The following is an 8,461-nucleotide window of genomic DNA, read 5'->3' as shown; positions in this document are numbered from 1 at the left end:
AATTTACTTTGAGGTATTGCTTTTGAGGATGGTATTATAGTCAATATTACTGTCTCCTAAACTTTTTTAGACACACACCAAAAAACACTACTTATGTTCAATTCAGGAGAATAGAGAAAGGTCCTTTTGTTTTTGTTTTAACCAATCTCATTCTTAAATAGTGGCTTCCCTGGTGGCTCAGAGGGTAAAGAATCTGCCTGCAATGCGGGAGACCTGGGTTCGATCCCTGGGTCGGGAAGATCCCCTGGAGAAGGAAGTGGCAACCCCCTCCAGTATTCTTGCCTGGAAAATCCCATGGACGGAGAAGCCTGGTAGGTTATAGTCCATGGGGTCTCAAAGAGTTGGACACGACTGAGCGACTTCACTTAGAGAATAGAGAAAGGTCCTTTTGTTTTTGTTTTAAGCAATCTCATTCTTAAATAGTAGGACATTAAATGGATTTATACAGTTGAGTTTCAAGTCAGTGCCTCGGTGAGCTTGTCAGAAATGCAAATTTCCTGATCTTACAGAAGTTTTGATTTCCAAGGTTTCTTATGGGGCCCAGGAATCTACATTTTATAAATAGTGCCTCAGAAGATTCTTATGCAGATGCTCTATGAACCATACCTTGAAAAATACCATAGCAGCATATCCATCATACTTAGTTGCCTAGCTTAAAAGACTAGGAACCAAGAGTACTCATAATACTGTAAGATAGTGGTAGTTATTGTACTTTGCCAGTGACATATAAAGAGGTTTCATAGCAGACTGAAGGACTCTGCTGATATTTCAGGTCATAACTTAGTCATATTTTTCTCAACGGTTTGTGGGGAGGGCTCTATTGTCGCCCTTAAATAGTTCTGTAGGGTGTCGTCATAAACTTTGTGAGTATATGGGCAAGAGAAAGGAATCAAAAATACTAATTTTAATATTACATTAAGAAGGGTACTCTGCCTTCATACATGATTATTATCACGTACCTGATATGGTCAGCTCTCAGAAATAACATCGTGTGGTAGAGGTCATAAAATGGAGCAAGGGAGAAAATTTAGAAAACTTCATAGCTTTTCAACTTAGGTCTTTAGTAGGACTTCACTGGGTTTAAAACATTGCAGACTATTTTAAATACTCATTCATGGTTATGAATAATGAATTTGAAAGTATAAGTGTATTCCTAAAATTAATTCTTATGACAGATGATCCACTGTTTAGGATGATGTGAACCATATTAAGCTCTACTTCCATCCTCTGGGAGAATTGATAATATTACTTACATGTAATTGTGGCCATTTCTAAAATGACTTCCAGAACTACTTTCTGTTACTTTAATGCAGACCTAGGAGGAGAAATTTAATGGAAAGTACTAAAGAGAAGGCTATCTTGGGTTGTGGGTGACTGAATTAAGATTCATCTCTAAGTTGTAGCAGAACATAGTCCAGGCAAGCACACATGCAAGAAAGAATTCCATGACATCCAAGGGTAGGTGGCAATCATAATACACGTGTCTGTAAAAGTGAGTTGAGAGCCATACCCCTCTATTTCTGGAGTCTCCCCTGGCAGCCCTTGAGTCAATGCAGTCTTTGAAACACAGCTTAAAAACTGCTTGTTATAGAGGAAAAATAATGGCCTTGCAGCCAGCTGACCTGAGTTTGTCTTCTAATTCTGACATTATTAAATAAGCTTGGACATTTTAACCTTTTTTGTCCAGTTTCATCTGTGAAATAAGTTGTGTAATAATACCTACTTCATACTGTTGTGAGGTTTAAATGTGATACATGTCTATCAGCATAGTAAGTCTTTAGGATGAGGAGAGGTATAAGAGAATGAGGCAAAAGTTAGAACTAGGGATAAGATAGAGTCTCAGTTTTAGAATAAGGATTAAGGCCAACTGTTAGAACTGGATGCTAAATTATCAAAAATTTCTTAGGTCTTTTCTGATGAAGGACAAGATTTATCTTGTAACTGAGGCTAAGTCTGTAGTTGTGTGATTCAATGGTCTGAGATGAAGATTAAGAGGCTTAGAGGGATGAATAACCCAAGGCAGATCCTTGTCACATTTCTTAAGGCCCATTTATAGTCATAATTGTGGTAGATATAACTTATTATATGATTTATTATCACCTGAGACTTTACACAATGCTAAAAAAAGCAATTAGAGAAAAGTTGAATGTGTGTAAATTTACCCAGGTCATAGGTGCTAGAGTCACAATTCACACCTAGATTTGGAGTGCCTTAGTAGGTTTACTATGTGGTTTTATTTTTGTTGTTGTTTAGTATCATGGTTAACAGCTAGGGTCCCACAGTCAGAATACCTGAGTTCAGATCACCTGAGTTCAAATCCTAACTGTCTCTACTAGTTGTGGGTTCTTGGGTAAGATTCTTAGCCTTTCTTTGTCTCAATTTCCTCATCTGTAAAATAGAAGGAATATTAAGTCCATATATCATAAGACTGAAGTTCCCAGGATGGAATAGAGGTTGGGTAAGGTCCTACTGCTCTCCCAGCCCCAGTTTTATTCTTGAGAGTAGCTTTCCTTTGTTCTGTCTCCTCTCAGCTGGTTGTGACAAAATGCATAGGAAACTGTTGTTGAAGCGTGCCTTTGTAACATAAGTTCCCTGTGTGTGGGCTCAGAGTTAACCCTTACAGGTTTTTCATTTTGATTCTTAACTTTTCCTCACAGAAGCTAATACATTACATTTTATTACTCATTTAAAAAATTTATTAACATCAGTCATTTTATAGAAAAGTGCTGAAAATAGTATTCACCTATGCACCCAAATCTAAACTATATTAACATAGGAAAGATGTCCTGTGCTCTTGGATTGGAAGAATTAATATTGTTAAAATGGCCATACTACCCAAAGCAAAGCAGTCTACAAAATGTAATGTGATTCCTTATCAAATCACCCATGACATTTTTCACAGAAATAGAACAAATAATCCTAAACTTTATATGGAACCATAAAAGACCCAGAATTGCCAAAGCAATCCTATGGGGAAAGAACAAAGGAGAAGGCATAACCCTCCCAGACTTCAAGCAATACTATAAAGCTACAGCAATCAAAATGGGATGATATTAGCACAAAAACAGACATACATGGATCAGTGGTACAGAATAGAGAGCCCAAAATTAAACCCCCACCCCTGTGATCAGTCTTCAACAGAGAAGACCAAAAATATACAATGAGAAAAAGACAGTCTCTTCTGCAGGTGATGTTGGAAAAGTTGGACAGCCACAGGTAAATCTGTGAAGTTGAAACACACTCTCATTGCATACAGAAAAGTAAATTAAAATGTCCTAAAGACTTAAACATTGAAACCATAAAACTCCTAGAAGAGAACATACGCAAAACATTTGACATAAATCATACCAATATTTTCTTAGGTCTGTCTCCCAAGGCAATAGAAATAAAAACAAAAATAAATGGGACCTAATTAAACTTACAAGCTTTTGCACAGCAAAAGAAGCCGTAAACAAAAAGACAGCCTACAGACTGGGAAAAAAATATTTGCAAATGATGCAGCTGACAAAGTCTTAATTTCCAAAATATATGAACAGCTGATACAATTCAACAACAAAAAATGAACCCAAATGAAAAATGGGCAATTTTCATACAATAGGATACAAATTCTACTCAAGTTTTTATAAACTAGGAGACACTGAAACATACACAGGGACATAAAACAGTTGCAAAAATTTCATGAACTAAAGATACTGAAATCATACACTATAAATCTTAATCATGTTGAATTGGTTCATGGTGCTTCTACTTTTCTGTATATTCGTTTTGATAATTTTTGAGAGTTTTATATTGAAACTCCAAATAAAAATCTTAATTTTAGTGGAACTATCTGTAATTTTGTTCTGTATTGTCCAAGTCTCCTGTAATTGTGAAAGAGAAAAAGAAAAATGGGCAGAAGACCTAAATAGACATTTCTGAAAGAAGACATATAGATGACCAATAGGCACATGAAAAAGATGTTCAGCGTCACTAATTACAGGAATGCAGATCAAGACTATAATACAATGAGGTACCACCTTACACCAGTCAGAATGGCCAAGATTAAAAAATGTACAAATGGAATTTTCCTGGTGTGCAGTGAATAAGAATCTGTCTGCCAGTGCAGGGGACATGGGTTTGATCCCTGGTCTGGGAAGATTCCACATGTTGAGGGGTAACTTAAGACCACATGCCACAACTGCTGAGCCTGAGCTCTAGAGCCCACAAGCCACAATTCCCGAGCCCACTTGCTGTAACTTCTGAAGCCTGCGAACCCTAGAGGCTGTACTCCACAAGAGAAAGCCACCACAATAAGAAGCCTACACATCGCAAGAAGAGTAGCCCCCACGCTCTGCAGCTATAGAAAGCCCAGCCCACAAAGCAACAAAGACCCAGTGCAGCTGAAAATAAATAAAAATATTAAAAGAGAAAAAGCAGCTCTTCTTAGAAAAAAGGTCTACAAATAGCAAATGCTAGAGAGGGTGTGGAGAAAAGGGAACCCTCCTACACTGTTGCTGGAAGTGTAAGTTGGTGCAGCCGCTACAGAAAACAGTATGGAGCTTCCTCAAGAAAACTAAAAATAGAATGACCATACGACCTAACAGTCCCACTCCAGACAAAACTATGATTCAGAAAGATAGGGAATTCCCTGGTGGGTCAGTGGTTGGGATTCTTTGCTTTCACTACTGAGGCCCTGGGTTTAATCCCGGTGGGGGAACATCCTGCAAGGTTCTTGGCATGGCAAAAACAAAAAGATACATGTACCTCTATGTTCATAGTGCCAAGACTGTCCACAGTAGCCAAGACATAGAAACAGTGTAAATGTCCATGGATAGAAGATGATATGTATAATCTAAAATATGACTCTAATGAATTTATGGAAGGGAAAGACTCAGACAGAGAATGGACTAGTGGTTGCCAATGGGGGAGGGAAGGTAGGGAGAGGCGTGGAGTGGGAGTTTGGGGTTAGCAGATACAGAGTATTATATACAGAATGGATAAGCAACAAGGTCCTTGTGTAGCACAGGAATTCTGTTCATAGATAAAGTATACTAACATTTTGCCACATATACCTCATTTTTTAAAAAGTGCTTAACGGATGACAGTTGAAACTCATTCTCATCCTCTTCCTATCCTTTCCTCCACAGAAGCAAACATGTATCTTTTCTGATCATGTGTTTAATTTTTATGTGCATTTAAACAATGTACATTGCAATAAAAAAGTTGAACACTTTCAACATTTTATTACTCAGTACCAGTTGTATATGAACTGTGTTATGCATCAGTTTGTAAAATTACTCTCACAACTTGTAATTTTGTGTGTTCCAGGCTGCTAAACTTGGTTTTATTACTGCAGTGCAGAGATCATTCTATGTACCAAACAGTGAACAACACCTGCCAGGTTGTCAAAGCATTACCATTGGTACATTGAGACGGAGCAGAAAGGGTGCTCCCTAAAAGACAGAGCCAGGGGACATCCATGGTGGTCCAGGGGCTAAGACTCCGAACTCCAAAGCAAAGAGCCCAGGTTCAATCCCTGGTCAGGGATCTAGATCCTGCATGTCACAACTAAGAGTTCACATGCCGCAACTAAGACCCAGTGCAGCCAAGGTTAAGGCTAAGTCGCTTCAGTCTCGTCTGACTCTGTGCGACCCCATAGACGGCAGCCCACAAGGCTCCCCTGTCCCTGGGATTCTCCAGGCAAGAACACTGGAGTGGGTTGCCATTTCCTTCTCCAATGCATGAAAGGGAAAAGTGAGAGTGAAGTTGCTCAGTCATGTCCAACTCTTAGCGACCCCATGGACTGCAGCCTACCAGGCCCCTCCGTCCATGGGATTTTCCAGGCAAGAGTACTGGAGTGGGGTGCCATTGCCTTCTCCATCCCTCAGCCTACTCCCTGTTGTATTCTCCATAGACAATAAAACCTTATTACTTGAACCTGATTTGAGCCCTCATGGAGACAGTTAGAGGAAAACAGTAAGTTTTGCTGCAGATTTCAGGATCACAGGGAAGCAAAGATACCTGCCAATGATAAGGCTAAGTTTTATTTAAGTGGGAAAATGAATCATTGTAACCTCTATAAATGGGGCACTGAAAACCAGTATTTCACAATTGAACCTGTAAAGAAGGGATTGACTAAAAGCGAACATCCTCTGTGCTAAATGAAGCATGTAGGTCTTCATCAGTTTTTTTTTTTTTTTTCCTTTCAAGATACCATCAAAGATGGGTGGTGGTGTATTTTGAGATGCTCATGGATGGTTTTTCCTGAAGCTGCAAAAAGTTTTCAACATGTCCATTTTCCATCAGAATGAGGTGCTACCTCAGTTCTGTTATGCAGTCCAGAGGTTTCTAATACGCACATTTCCTGGTATGGATTAGACACAGTTCAAAAAATTGACCTGCCTCTGGAATCTGCCTCCAGGTCTCCCAGATACCCCACCATGTAATTTTTTCTGAAGATACATCAAGAACTTCTGTGATTACATCATTTCTTCCTTGTAGCCTTGAGGGAATACTGGTTCAGCTATGAACAGCAGTGTGTGTCAAAGGGTCTGAGTGAAATGGGCTACAGAAATGATATGTGCCTTGTGATAAGAAAGGCATATATTGAGCACTTGTAGAATTATAGATATATCTCTGGTGTTCCTTTGCAGATTACTTACTGACTGCAACCTAGTTTCCAAGTAATATGTTTTTTTTTTTTTTTTTTAAGCATTCAGTTAGGTTTACATGAAATAAAGTTTATTGAAGATACCCTACATGCAACAAGGTGCACAGATTTTAAGCTTGATGACAAATGTAACCACCACCCCAGTAAAAATATAGAACACTTTAATTACCCCAAAAGGTTTTCTCATGCCCTTTTCCAGTCAGTAGTCCTTACCCTCGGAACCACTTCTGTTTTCCATCACTGTAGACCATTGGCCATTCTAGAACTTCATATAAATGGGATCATTTGGCATATAATCTTGTGTGTGGCTTTTTTCCCTCATCACATTTTTCAGATTCATCCATCTTACGTATCAGTAGTTGGTTCATTTTTTTTCCATTTAATTATTTTTGAATTACTCTATAGTATTTATCAGAGAAGGCAATGGCACCCCACTCCAGTACTCTTGCCTGGAAAATCCCATGGACGGAGGGGCCTGGTAGGCTGCAGTCCATGGGGTTGTGAAGAGTCGGACACGACTGAGCGACTTCACTTTCACTTTTCACTTTTGTGCATTGGAGAAGGAGATGGCAACCCACTCCAGTGTTCTTGCCTGGAGAATCCCAGGGACAGGGGAGCCTGGTGGGCTGCCGTCTATGGGGTTGCACAGAGTCAGACACGACTGAAGTGACTTAGCAACAACAACATAGTATTTATAGGCTTCCCAGGTGGCGCAGGTAAAGAATCTGCCTGCCAATACAGGAGACACACGAGACTCAGGTTTGATTCCTGGACTGAGAAGATCCCCTGAAGTAGGAAATGGCAACCTACTCCAGTATTCTTGTGTGGAAAATTCTTTGGACAATGGAACCTGGTGGGCTATAGTCCTTGGGGTTGCAGAGTTGGACATGACTGAGTGCGTGCGCACACGCCCACACACACCCACCCACCCACACACACACACACACACACACACACGTAGTATTTTATGCTTCTTAAATTGTATATAAAGGCTTTAATATTGTACATTTATGAATTTTTGATACATAAGTTGTTAATTGCTGTATATAATATTACATTTAAAGAATATGCCACAATTTAAAAAATCTAGTTCCTTATTTATAGACATTTAAGATTTTCTCAGTTTTTCCTCATTTTTTTTTAACAATGCTGCCACAAACACCATTGGGCACTTTAGGAAAAGTTGCTCTAAGGTGCATGTCTAAAAGCAGAATTCCTGATTTGTAGAATGTGTGTGTCAACTCCGCATTGCCCTATTGCCCTCCCAGGTTGTAACAGGGGCCTCATTGTCAGTACAGGTCTGCTGCTGCTAAGTCGCTTCAGTCGTGTCCAACTCTGTGCGACCTCATAGACGGCAGCCCACCAGGGTCCTCCGTCCGTGGGATTTTCCAGGCAAGAGTACTGGAGTGGGGTGCCATTGCCTTCTCCGCAATACAGGTCTGAGTATCTCCAAATCCTCACCAACACTTGGCATTACATTTTTTTTTTCCAATCTGGTGGTCGTGAAATGGTATCTCATCATTAATTTTTGCATTTCCTTGCCTACATTTCTTACCAATTCATTAGACTTTTAAAGTCCTCTTTTTATTTAACTGCTTGTTCATCTCTTTTGCCCACTTAAAAAAACAAAATAGCAGTATTTGTCTCTTAACTGATCTGGGGTAGTTTTTATGTATTCTAGATATTAATCCATTGATGATTATATGTGTTGCTGATAGTTTTCTAGTCAGTGAATTTATCTTTTAACCTTGATTTTGATGATTTGTATAGAGATTTAACTTTTTAAATGTCATCACATTTGTTCCCCTCATC

General features: G+C 39.2%; 1 protein-coding gene across 4 annotated transcripts in view; it reads left to right on the top strand.

The window, feature by feature from the left end:
• TOR1AIP2 (torsin 1A interacting protein 2) overlaps positions 1-8,461 on the top strand; it is a 44,689-nt gene that overhangs the window by 21,135 nt on the left and 15,093 nt on the right. The window lies entirely within an intron of this gene.

This window comes from Bos javanicus, chromosome 16 (genome assembly GCF_032452875.1).
Source record: "Bos javanicus breed banteng chromosome 16, ARS-OSU_banteng_1.0, whole genome shotgun sequence".
NCBI lineage: Eukaryota > Metazoa > Chordata > Mammalia > Artiodactyla > Bovidae > Bos > Bos javanicus.
The sequence above is the reverse complement of the archived record's forward strand: the minus strand, read 5'-3'. Positions and strand labels throughout refer to the sequence as shown.